This window comes from Lissotriton helveticus, chromosome 11 (assembly GCF_964261635.1).
Source record: "Lissotriton helveticus chromosome 11, aLisHel1.1, whole genome shotgun sequence".
Classification (NCBI taxonomy): domain Eukaryota; kingdom Metazoa; phylum Chordata; class Amphibia; order Caudata; family Salamandridae; genus Lissotriton; species Lissotriton helveticus.
The window spans coordinates 318,100,085-318,113,434 of NC_136072.1; the positions used below are offsets into that span (position 1 = coordinate 318,100,085).

Below are 13,350 nucleotides of genomic sequence, written 5' to 3' on the forward strand. Positions count from 1 at the left end.
TTTCATACCTTCGTGAAGATTGGTTTTGGCGGTGTTGGGATCTTTGGTGAGGGAAAGGATTAGCTGGGTGTCGTCGGCGTAGGAGATGATGTTGAGGTTGTGTTGACGTGCGATGGAGGCGAGAGGACTCATGTAGACGTTGAAGAGGGTGGGACTGAGTGAGTAACCTTGAGGTACGCCGCAGATGACTTCGGTGGGCTCTGAGTAGAATGGGGGGAGTCGGACTCTCTGGGTTCTCCCAGCTAGGAAAGAGGTGATCCAGTCCAAGGCTTTTCCTTGTATGCCGATGTTGTTGAGGCGTTGTATGAGGGTGCTGTGACAGACAGTGTCGAAGGCGGCGGAGAGGTCGAGTAGGATGAGGGCAACTGTTTCTCCGTTGTCTAGGAGTGCTCGGATGTCGTCGGTCGCCGCAATGAGGGCGGTTTCGGTGCTGTGTTTGGTTCGATAACCGTTCTGTGAGGGATCCAGGGAGATGTTGGATTCAAGGAAGGCGGCGAGTTGGCTGTTGACGGCTTTCTCGATGACTTTGGCCGGGAAAGGGAGGAGGGATATGGGTCGGTAGTTTTTCAGTTCTGAGGGGTCTGCTGTGGGTTTTTTCAGAAGGGCGCTGAGTTCGGCGTGTTTCCAGATTTCTGGAAAGGTGGCAGAGTTGAAAGAGCAGTTGATGACATCGCGGAGTTGGGGAGCGATGATGGAGTCAGCTTTGTTGAAGATGTAGTGGGGACAGGGGTCAGAGGGTGAGCCAGAGTGGATTGAGTTCATGAGGCGAATGGTGTCTTCAATGGTGATTGGGTTCCAGGAGCTGAGGTTGTTAGTTGGAGGGGTGGGATCTGAAGGGGGTGGGGCGGGTTGGTCACTGGGAGTATTCTTGAAGCTGTTGTGGATGTCGGCAATTTTGTTGTAGAAGAAGGAGGATAGCGCGTCGCAGAGGTCTTGGGAGTTAGTGATGTCGTTGGATGCTGCTGAAGGGTTGGTGAATTCTTTGACGATATTGAAGAGTTCCTTGCTGTTATGAGAATTGTTGTCGAGCCGGTCCTTGAATGCTGATTTCTTGGCGGATCGAATCAGTTGGTGGTGTTTGCGGGTGGCTGTCTTGAGGGAGGTCATATTGTCAGGGGTTGGTTCTTTTCTCCAAATCTTCTCTAGGGTGCGGCATGTCTTCTTGGATTTTTTAAGGTCATCATTGAACCAGGGAGCCATTTTGCTGGATGATTTCAACTGGTGTTTTTTCAGGGGTGCTAGTTCGTCCGCACTGTGGGTAATCCATTGCCTGAGGTTGGAGGCCGCTTGGTCTGGGTCCATTGCTAGGGTGGGGGGGTTTTGGTTGAGTGATGTGAGGAGTTGGTCGGTGGTCATTTTATTCCATTTTCTCCGGGGAATGGGTTGTGGACGGTTGTGGGAAAGGGTGGTTTTGTAGCTGAAGTGGACGCAGCTGTGATCCGTCCAGTGGAGAGCTGTAGTGCGATCGAAGGAGATGTGCTTGCTGGAGGTGAAGATAGGGTCGAGCGTGTGTCCGGCTGTGTGAGTGGGGGAGTCAACAAGTTGTTTGAGTCCGAGATTGGACAGGTTGTCCAGAAGGGTGGTGGTGTTGTTGTCGAGTATGTTTTCGAGGTGGTAGGTGAGGTCTCCTAGAAGAATGTAGTTCTCGGAGGCGAGGGCGTGCGGGCTGGTGAAGTCTGTGATGTCGTCGCTGAATTGAGATCGGGTGCCTGGAGGCCTGTAAATGAGGGTGCCTCTAAGGGTGGTCCTGGGGTCGGTGTGGATCTGAAAGTGGAGGTGTTCGGCGGTTGCAAGATTGTCGTCGGAGCTGGTTGTGATTTTGATGGTGTTTCTGTGGACGATGGCGATGCCTCCTCCAGTTTTTTTAATGGTGCGGTCTTTTCGAATGATCTTGTAAGTATCCGGTATGGCTATGGCGATGTCGGGGGCAGAAGATGCGTTCATCCATGTTTCAGTAAGGAAGACGATGTCAGGGGTCGCGGTGTCGATTAGGTCCCAGAGTTCTGTTGCATGTCTGTGGACCGAGCGGGTGTTCAGTAGGATGCATTTCAGGCTGTTGATTTCGGAGCGGTGTGTGGAGGAAGTGGGTTTGGTGAGGGTCCTGAAGCAGTTGAACTTGCAGGAGAGGCAGGCGAATGGGCCGTGGGTACGTCCTGGGGAAGCTTCGCAGCATAGTAGGGTGCGTCCGGGGTTGAGGGCGAGGAGAGTGGCGGCATCATATGTGACTCTAGAGGGTTGGGAGCGGCAGGGACCAGGGGATCTGGCGCTGGGCGCGGTCCAGGCGCGGACGGGCGCAGACGGGCTTACCTTTGGCGCACCTTCGGCGCGCAAGGGGCGCGTCCGCTGCGCGTGAACGCTGCGCGGAAAGACATCTGTCATAAATGGAGAGTAGAGGGGGAGGGGCGAGGGAGGAGCAGCTGGGGAGCGGGGCGGAGTTCAGGGCAGGGAGGCACAAAACAACAACAGGATACAAAATGGCAGTCAGCCAAACAGCGCTATCGGGTTGGGGCACAATATCAACAACAAAAGGCAGACTGTATTCACAATCAGGCACCGAAAATTCCACCCAGGCAGCACACTAAATTATATTGTTGCAGCGCGCTTTCTCAGACTGGCGACGCGGTGGTATGCTAATGAGCGCTTGTTAACTCGGCAGGGCAGCGCTACAATGCGGTGATAGATTCGAGCGTTCTGACTCGAACTGGAGCAATGCGGTAAACAAATATAATTAATGCAGGCACAAGTCATACAACTCATACCCAATCATGAATTTACATCATTCCACATCACTGGCCCAAAACACATCCCCATGCCCTTGAACACAGTCTTAATCATATCTATCACTAAACTAATAGACTTCTGCAATATCAGTTATTGTACCGAACAGATCTTATAAACTGCAATGGGGTCCCATCCATCACGATTTATTGGCCTCATACATTGCTACAGGGTCTTATTTATTCCTGATGAACAAGTTACCTACTTTTTGTAGAGATGTATCTCTGTAAGAGACATAGGTTAGTTTAGAATTCCTTACCTTAGACTTTCCCCCATGCGTCAGATTGGATCCAGAGATTTTTGCTTAGCAGTACCCCTGCACGTTGGTGGGTGACAACTGTCGACTCTGCGTCTTTCTTTGGCGTCGTATTTACCGGGATGATGTCGGGGTGCCTACTTAGACGCCGCCCCTGCGTGCTGACGTCAGTTCTGACACTACTTTCCACGCCAGAATCGCAGAGCCATGAAAGACACTGACCACTGGTGTGCCACAACTAGGGCCCTGTAAGGGAGTCCCTGTCCCTAGAAGACAGTTCGTAGAGCGGGGAGAATGGGTGGGGTGGTATGTCACTTACAGATACATCGCTACCAAAGGTATGTAACTTGTTCATCTGAAAGAGACAGTTAGTTGTAGATTCCCTACCTCAGAATAGATACTCCAGCAATACCATCCCTGGAGGAGGGTCTGCGAACCAAGCTCACATCAGCAAGTCCTGGAGGACCGAACGGGCAAAATAGCCATCCCTCCGGACCTAGCTCTCCAGGCACTAATGTCTAGTGAATGTGTGCAGAGATGCCCATGTTGCCGCCTGGCAGATATCATGCAGTGGGACTCCACGTGCCAATGCAGTGTTTGCTGCTGTAGTTCTAGTAGAATGAGCATGCAACGCCATTGGAGGATCCTTCTTCGCTAAAGCGTAGCAGATCTTCATGCAAAGGACAACCCATCGAGAGATGGTACATTTTTGGACAGCCTAACCTTTCTTGGAATCCACATAGTCAACGAAGAGTTGATCATCCACCCGGAAGTCTTTGGTGCGTGCAAGGTAGAAGGACAGCGTAAGTTTAGTTTCCAGACGGTGCAGTCTCTCCTTCTTGGAAGAGTGCGAAGGTGGGAAAAAGGTGGGCATAGTGATCGACTGTCCTACTTGAAATGGTGTAACCACTTTAGGAAGGAAGAACGCCGCGTCCTAAGCACTACTTTGTCCGGATGCACAGAGAAGAAAGGGAGCTTGGAAGATAGAGCCAGAAGCTCACTCACCCTGCAAGCAGAGGTGATGGCATGAAGGAAAGCAGTCTTCAAAGTGAGGAGCCTGGGAGGGCAGTTGTGAAAAGGCTCGAAGGTAGCACACATAAGATAAGTAAGAACAAGATTCAAGTCCCACTGGAGTATTATGAAAGTAGATGGAGGAAAGAGATGACTAATGTCCTTAAAGAATCTGTTTTAAATAGAGAACTTGAATAAGGAGGGCTGATCTGACAGCCGGAGAAAAGCAGAGATAGCAGCAAAATAGCCTTTAAGAATGCCCAAGGCACAGCCCTGCTGGGCCAACACACGTATACACAAGAGGACTTCTGTGAGAGAGGGGCAGAAAGGGGAAACACAGCCTTTGCTGTGCGCCATGCCACAAACTTGTTCCATCTACAGGCGTATACCGCTTTAGTGGAGGGATGCCTGGCTGTCAAGGTGACATTACAAACTTCTGGCTGAAGGTCAAAAGCTGCCAACTGTTGCCGCTCAATCTCCACGCAAGGAGGTGGAGGCTGGACAGGTTCGGGTGAAGAACCGTCCCCTGCTGCTGCAACAGAAGATCCTCCCAAAGCAGCAGTCTGATTGGAGGATCCATGCCCGTGCTCAGGAGCTCAGGTAACAGACTCATCGTCCCCAGGCCGTAGCCACCAGAATAACTTAGGCCCGGTCATGCTTGATCTACTTGAGCACTCGGGGCAGAAGCAGACAGGTGTAAAAGCATACAGGAGGCTGCAGTTCCACTCACGATGAAAAGCGCCGCTGAGCGAGTGCAGCGTTGGAGACTCCAACAACCGTGGCAAACAGATTTAACCAAGGCTCTCCCCACCACTGAAAGAGACCTTGCACCAACTCCGATTGAAGACACCATTCATGATCAACCAGGCACCGGCGGCTGAGTTCATCCACCCTGTCGTTCAGATAACCTGCTATTTGTTAAACTATCAGGGTCATGCCCTGATGTTCCAGCTATGTCCAGAGGCGAAGAGCCTCTTGACAAAGGGTCCACACCCCCGCCTTGTTTGTTGCAGTACCACCTGGCGCTTATGTTGTCCGTGAACACCTGCACCACTTTCCTTTTGAGAGAGGGAAGGAATGCTTTCAGTGCCAGTCTGATCTCCCAAGGCTCTAGCAGGTTGATGTGAAGCCCGGACTCCACTGGAGACCAGAAGCTTCTCATCTCCGCCTCTCACAGACGGCCACCTTATCCCAAGAGTGACGCATCTGCCACCGTTATCTTTGGTTGGGGAACGGAGAGGAATCTGCCTCTGACCCAAGCTTGGTTTGTTAACCACCACTGCAGTTGTTGTGCAGTTCCCTCCGAGATCTGGACGTAGTCGGAAACATTCCCCAGATGCTGCGCCACTGGAACTTCAGATCCCACTGCAGAGCCCCCATATGCCACCTGGCATGATCCACCAGCAGGATGCAGTAGGTCATGAGTCCCAGCAGCCTCAGAGTCATTCTCACTGAAATCCAGGACAGAGGTTGAAACATCGGTATCAAAGCCTGATTATCCCGGACTCGCTGCTTGGGAGGATATGCCCAAAACTGCACTGTGTCCAGGACAGCTCTGATGAAAGGGAGCATCTGAGAGGGAGTCAGGTGTGACTTCAGCACGTTGATAGTGAATTCCATAGAGTGCAGGAGGTCCGTCGTAGTCCGGAGGTGGGAGATGACAGCCTGGGGCGAGTCCGCCCTCAACAGCAAGTCATCAAGATAGGGAAAAACTGGAACCCCTGATCTGTGCAGATGAGCTGTGACCACCACCATCAGTTTTGTGAACACCTGAGGGGCACTGGTAAGGCCAAAGGGTAGCACGGTGAATTGAGAGTGCTCGTGGCCCACATAGATAGCGTTGGCTGGCAGGACGGGAATATGGAAATAGGCATCCTGCAAGTCCAATGCCACCAACCAGTCCCCAGAAGAGAGCAGACAGGACCTGAGCCAACGTGAAGATTTTGAACTTCTCCTTCCGGGGGAAGCGATTGAGGGCCCTGAGGTCTAAGATAGGATGCAGGCCTTCGCCCTTCTTGGGCACCAGGAAGTTGCGGAAATAGCAACCCCGACCTACTTCTGGTGCAGGGACCCTCTCTATAGCTCCCTTGGTCAAGAGAGCTGAGAATTCCTGGTGGAGAAGCATCGAATGATTCTCTGACATGCGATTGAAAGACGGTGGCATGGAAGGAGGGGTAGTCTTGAAGGGGAGGGAGTATCCCCTCCGGACTATTTGCAAAACCCACCTGTCCGATGTGATGGATTGCCAGTGGGGGGGGGGGGGGTGATGGTGAATCCTGCATCCACGGGCTATTGATGAGCCTGAAACATTGGACTTGGAAGGTTTGGAGGCTGGGGCCAAGGTGGGTGGTGGACTAGCCCGCCCGCTGGCTTCCAGACCTGTGAGATCTCTGGGTCCCACATCCAAGCCACACAGACGCTGGGCAGCTTGCGTGAACCGGTGGATAGGCTGAGCCGGACTTGGCTGGACACCCCTCCCGTAGCCCCAAAAGGGACAAAAAGCAGACAGAAGTGGACGAGAAGGTGCAGCGAGGCCCAAATATCTAACCGTATCCCTAGAATCTTTAAAGCGCTCTAGCTTTGAATCTGCTTTGTCACCAAAAAGACGACAGCCATCAAATGGCATGCACAATCAAAGTTGACTGGACATCCCCCGAAAAGCCAGATGTACTCAACCAGGCGTAGCTCCTAAGGGCTACCGATGTGGCAATCGTTCTGCCTAGTGAGTCAGTGGTATCCAATCCACAACGTATCGTGAATTTGGCAGCATCTCTACCATCCGCCACTGCTTGGGAGATAACGGCCCGGGCCTCCTCCGGGCACTGAGGCAGCACCTGCGCAACCGTTTCCCAGATGGTATGGTAGTATAGGCCCAAGAGGCACATGGTATTTACAGACCACAGTGCCAAACTGGAGGAAGAGAACAGGCGCTTCCCAAGATGGTCCAGCTTCTTGGACTGCCTGTCTGGAAGGGCAGTAGGGAATGCACCCTTTGAAGAAGAGGCTTGGACCCGCATGCTCTCAGGGGAAGGGTGTTGGGTGAAGAACACTGGGTCGCCTGGGGCCGGGCGGTGGTGGCGGGCAATAGTCCTTTCCACAGAAGCCCCTGTGCTGGGCTTGGTCCAGCTGCCCAAGAGGATGTCAGTGAGGGCTTCATTGAAGGGCAATAGGGGTTCAGAAATGGATGCCGCAGGGTGAAGCACCTTTGTCAGGAGATTCGTCCTGACTGCAAGAAGGGAGCTTAAGGCCAACGACCTTGGCTGCCCTTTGAACCAATTAAACACACGGAAGGTACCAGAAGTCTGAGTTAAATGGAACCTAATAGTGTCCCACATTTATACTGAGACCACAAAGTTAGTCCAGAGAAGTATCATTGTTATACCAGAAAACAGAGAGAAAGAGAAGATACAAAGTATACAAACTAGAAAAAGTACCCATCAGCCCACTCAAAAGTGGAATTTCGTCATCTGGGTTATTTGCGTTGGAAGATGGTGTCCTATAGGCTCCTCCTCAGGAAGAATCTGAGGCTACCTAATATTGGACCCACTGGTTGAACATTCAACCAAAGAAGATGACAGTGTGTAAGCTGAAGGGGCAAAAGTTGCAGTGCTCAAAATAGAAAGAAAGAGAAGGAAAATGATCCAAGTGATTTAAAAATACCTATTTTGATGTCATAAGATAGACTTTATTAGGTCTGTCCATCAAAGTGGTATACTTAAAAACAGTGTAGTAATAGCATGCAAGGAATTGCTATTCACCATGTGTGTTATTTGGTCAACATGTTTCAGCCTTTACCGGCTTTCGTCAGGACCTATGATTTACTACTGCAACACTTACTTAATGTGATGTGATAGGTAATCTACACCCACTCTCCAATTTTCAAAAGAAAAATTGATGTGTCTTCTCCTGTATATAGAATGTAGGAAACAAAAACAAGACAGGGTTAAAGATATAAAAAACTGTCACATGTTTATCATGTTCCTATGTAAGTTATGTGTTTACTTAATGACTTTCACTCACCCTAGTTGAAGGGAGGAAGAACCTCACCTCACCTGGCAACCGCTCAGGGTAAAGGAGGCCACGCACTGAAAATAAGCGCATAGATCTGATTTTTAACTTCAGATTCAGACTAAACAGTCATAATAGAACATTTCATCAGTGATACAAAGCAATGAGGCAGGCCGCGATTTTTTTAAAATAAAGATATTTCTATCACCACTCCCTGGTTTGAGTCAACTGAGCTGCCTTGCAAAATGGTTGGAGCAGCAGAGTAACGAAAACACCAGGAGCCATGGATGCTATATCATAAAGTGCAAAGTAATTTCTTTACAAGTATCAGGTCGAGCCATATATACAGACGTCTATTTGCAGGCCCGCCTGTCTGTATGGTTTCTAACACACAGCGATCACTCACCTCTCCTTCGTTGCCTCGGGTTTGGAACTGAGCCGAGGGGGAGGTGGTGACGCAGTGTAATGCAACAGATTTTATGCGTGCTTAGCGGACCTTAGAGAAAGCTATCAAGAACGGTCCTGTGATTGGTTCTTGTGGTCTGAACCAATGGAAGCCCTTTCTTCATGTTAAACGGACTTTGGGAAAAGCTGTCAAAAGCGGTCCTATGATTGGTCCAATAAGTTCTTCTAGTATGGACCAATAGACGCCATGTGCCATTAATCTGGTCACCGCGAAAACTATTCAAGCCTGCGTATTCAACAGGTTGCGGGAGGCGGGGTTGTTATTGTCGCTACAACGCATGCGTTGGCATGCGGACTCTCCTGATTGGTCAGCTTCTTACGGAAGCGGAAATAAACCATCCCTTATGTAAACAGACAAAGACACAAGCGATTCGCAGATATTGCGCATTACTCTTAAGACATCCATATGTGGCCGTGCGAATTTGATGAATTAACTCACATAGGGCCCGGGAAGGAAATGAAAGAAAAAATAATAAAAAGTACACAAACTACGTTAGCCTCACGGGGTGAGGAACGTGCGGTACTTGAAAGCACAGTACCAGGTTCAAGCATGTGAGTTATCATATAAAAATGAACGGATGCCAGTGCGTTGGTAAGGTGCTGGCTGAACATCTGCTGATCATACAGATATAGAGTATGGTCTGTGATGGTAATGAAGTGGCAACGGAGACTAAGTCTAAACCGGTGTCGGTTTTCCCAACTTGTTTCTAGGAACCCTGGTATGAAGTCTAATCGGCCACTTGGGGGACACTATGTCGGTATTCTCAAGTAGGGACTATGCTCACCCTACCGTTGGTATAAGAAGAGCCTGTAGTGAGCCTCATCTTGTGTGACACAAGTTCCTGTCAGGAGTTGCCAACTATAGAGGAGGGGCATACCTTAGAAATTAAATGTGTGGGTGTACAGAGGTTGACCAGAAAAAGAACTCACAGCTGCATCCACGGGATGTCATCATTCAGTCCCTCCGTGTCGCTCCTCAATTTGAAGACCCATCGTTGTTCTTTTCTCAGTAAGAATCGTGAGACATCTGTGACATGATCGGGTATGTATGGTTGTTCTAGGATCAGCCACTCCAAATCATCAGGATTGTGTTTTTTATCAAGAAAGTGAGAGGTGAGCCGGGTCGCTTGCTTATTGCGCCTGATTGTACTCTTATGTTCTTGTATACGCAATTTAATCTTTCTTGTGGTCATTCCTATATACCTTAAGCCACAAGGGCAGGTAATCAGGTAGATGACCTTTTCACTGTTGCAGTTGGTGTGGCGTTTAAGTAGCCATGGTCGAGTGGTACCTATGTCAACTGAAAGAGTCTTTCTTGTTTGTGGACACACCGAACAATTTCCGCATGGGTGATGCCCTTGAACTGGCGGGAGATTCCACAAAGTGGATGTGGGTTCTTCCACACTGTGTCGCGGTCTTGTGTGGACCAGTTCATCTTTCAAATTCGTGCCTCTCTTGAATGAGAACAATGGCAGGGGGATGTTCTCACCAGAACTATTTAAGATCCGCCATTTCTGTCTAATTATTTTTTGGATCTTGGAAGAAGAGGTATTATAAGTGGTAACACATACCAGCCTATCCAGTGGTGGTTTCTTTACTGGAGGTTCCAACAAAGCCTCGCGATGGTTATTCGCAGCTCGTTTCAAAGAAGTTCTGACTAAAGTGTTGGGGTAGTGCCGCATTCTTAACTTAGTTGAGAGATCTTTTGCTTGTGAGTGGAAGTCTGTTATGTTAGAACAGTTCCTTCGAACCCTCAGGAACTGACCAAACGGGAGGTTCTCCCGGAGGGAACGGGGATGGTGGCTGTCAAATCTCAACAATGAATTACGTGCCATGGGTTTACGGTATAAGGAACTGGCCAGGTGCCCTTGTTGTGGAAAGATTAAAAGATCCAAGAATGGAAGTTCGGTTCTGCTATAATCTAATGTAAACCTTAAATAGGGGTTCTGACCATTTAACCACTCCTGAAAAGACAGTAGAGATTGTACGTCACCACGCCAGACAACCAAGATGTCATCAATGTACCTCTTCCACATCTTCAATTGCTGATGATGTGGATTGCTGTTATTCAGTACATGATGAGTTTCAAATTGGTGGACGTACAGATTCGCCAGACTGGGCGCAAATTTGCTGCTCATGGATGTCCCTGATATCTGTAGATACAGGCGATCCTCAAAAGCAAAAAAAAATTCCGTCATTGCAATTCTTGCCAGTTCCATTATGAAATGAATTGGTGTAGCCATGTCAAGAGAGGAATTCTCTAGAAGTTCTTGTATTGTTTGTAACGTTTCTATTTGAGGTATACAGGTGTACAATGATTCTACATCAAAACTAGCCAGTATGTCTGAATCAATGTCGTAATGAGCCTCAGGTAGTACGCGTAGAACATCCTCCGTATCCTGAAGGTATGTTGGCATCGTTTTGACAATGGGACTCAGAAAAACATCAACAAATGTTGATAATGGTTCCAACAAAGATCCAATTCCCGAAATAATGGGACGACCTGGCGGTGGTCTGGCCGGTTTGTGGATCTTGGGCTGTGTATAGAAGTAGGGGGTGGTCGGACACTTGGTAACCAAGAAGGTTGCCTCTTGTGACGTGATCCATCCTTCTGTGCTAGCTTCTTCTACTAGATGTTTGATCTCATTTGTGAGTCTAGCAGTGGGATTTTCAGCAAGGGAGGGACTGAATGATGACATCCCGTGGATGCAGCTGTGAGTTCTTTTTCTGGTCAACCTCTGTACACCCACACATTTAATTTCTAAGGTATGCCCCTCCTCTATAGTTGGCAACTCCTGACAGGAACTTGTGTCACACAAGATGAGGCTCACTACAGGCTCTTCTTATACCAACGGTAGGGTGAGCATAGTCCCTACTTGAGAATACCGACATAGTGTCCCCCAAGTGGCCGATTAGACTTCATACCAGGGTTCCTAGAAACAAGTTGGGAAAACCGACACCGGTTTAGACTTAGTCTCCGTTGCCACTTCATTACCATCACAGACCATACTCTATATCTGTATGATCAGCAGATGTTCAGCCAGCACCTTACCAACGCACTGGCATCCGTTCATTTTTATATGATAACTCACATGCTTGAACCTGGTACTGTGCTTTCAAGTACCGCACGTTTCTCACCCCGTGAGGCTAACGTAGTTTGTGTACTTTTTATTATTTTTTCTTTCATTTCCTTCCCGGGCCCTATGTGAGTTAATTCATCAAATTCGCACGGCCACATATGGATGTCTTAAGAGTAATGCGCAATATCTGTGAATCGCTTGTGTCTTTGTCTGTTTACATAAGGGATGGTTTATTTCCGCTTCCGTAAGAAGCTGACCAATCAGGAGAGTCCGCATGCCAACGCATGCGTTGTAGCGACAATAACAACCCCCGCCTCCCGCAACCTGTTGAATACGCAGGCTTGAATAGTTTTCGCGGTGACCAGATTAATGGCACATGGCGTCTATTGGTCCATACTAGAAGAACTTATTGGACCAATCATAGGACCGCTTTTGACAGCTTTTCCCGAAGTCCGTTTAACATGAAGAAAGGGCTTCCATTGGTTCAGACCACAAGAACCAATCACAGGACCGTTCTTGATAGCTTTCTCTAAGGTCCGCTAAGCACGCATAAAATCTGTTGCATTACACTGCGTCACCACCTCCCCCTCGGCTCAGTTCCAAACCCGAGGCAACGACGGAGAGGTGAGTGATCGCTGTGTGTTCGAAACCATACAGACAGGCGGGCCTGCAAATAGACGTCTGTATATATGGCTCGACCTGATACTTGTAAAGAAATTACTTTGCACTTTATGATATAGCATCCATGGCTCCTGGTGTTTTCGTTACTTTGCTGCTCCAACCATTTTGCAAGGCAGCTCAGTTGACTCAAACCAGGGAGTGGTGATAGAAATATCTTTATTTTAAAAAAATCGCGGCCTGCCTCATTGCTTTGTATCACTGATGAAATGTTCTATTATGACTGTTTAGTCTGAATCTGAAGTTAAAAATCAGATCTATGCGCTTATTTTCAGTGCGTGGCCTCCTTTACCCTGAGCGGTTGCCAGGTGAGGTGAGGTTCTTCCTCCCTTCAACTAGGGTGAGTGAAAGTCATTAAGTAAACACATAACTTACATAGGAACATGATAAACATGTGACAGTTTTTTATATCTTTAACCCTGTCTTGTTTTTGTTTCCTACATTCTATATACAGGAGAAGACACACCAATTTTTCTTTTGAAAATTGGAGAGTGGGTGTAGATTACCTATCACATCACATTAAGTAAGTGTTGCAGTAGTAAATCATAGGTCCTGACGAAAGCCGGTAAAGGCTGAAACATGTTGACCAAATAACACACATGGTGAATAGCAATTCCTTGCATGCTATTACTACACTGTTTTTAAGTATACCACTTTGATGGACTGACCTAATAAAGTTTATCTTATGACATCAAAATAGGTATTTTTAAATCACTTGGATCATTTTCCTTCTCTTTCTTTCTATTTTGAGCACTGCAACTTTTGCCCCTTCAGCTTACACACTGTCATCTTCTTTGGTTGAATGTTCAACCAGTGGGTCCAATATTAGGTAGCCTCAGATTCTTCCTGAGGAGGAGCCTATAGGACACCATCTTCCAACGCAAATAACCCAGATGACGAAATTCCACTTTTGAGTGGGCTGATGGGTACTTTTTCAAGTTTGTATACTTTGTATCTTCTCTTTCTCTCTGTTTTCTGGTATAACAATGATACTTCTCTGGACTAACTTTGTGGTCTCAGTATGAATGTGGGACACTATTAGGTTCCATTTAACTCAGACTTCTGGTACCTTCC

At 48.3% G+C, this 13,350-nt stretch overlaps 1 protein-coding gene across 1 annotated transcript in view; it reads right to left on the reverse strand.

Moving 5' to 3' along the window:
- CROCC2 (ciliary rootlet coiled-coil, rootletin family member 2) overlaps nucleotides 1-13,350 on the reverse strand; it is a 1,301,560-nt gene that overhangs the window by 832,034 nt on the left and 456,176 nt on the right. The gene's annotated exons all lie outside the window — the stretch shown is intronic.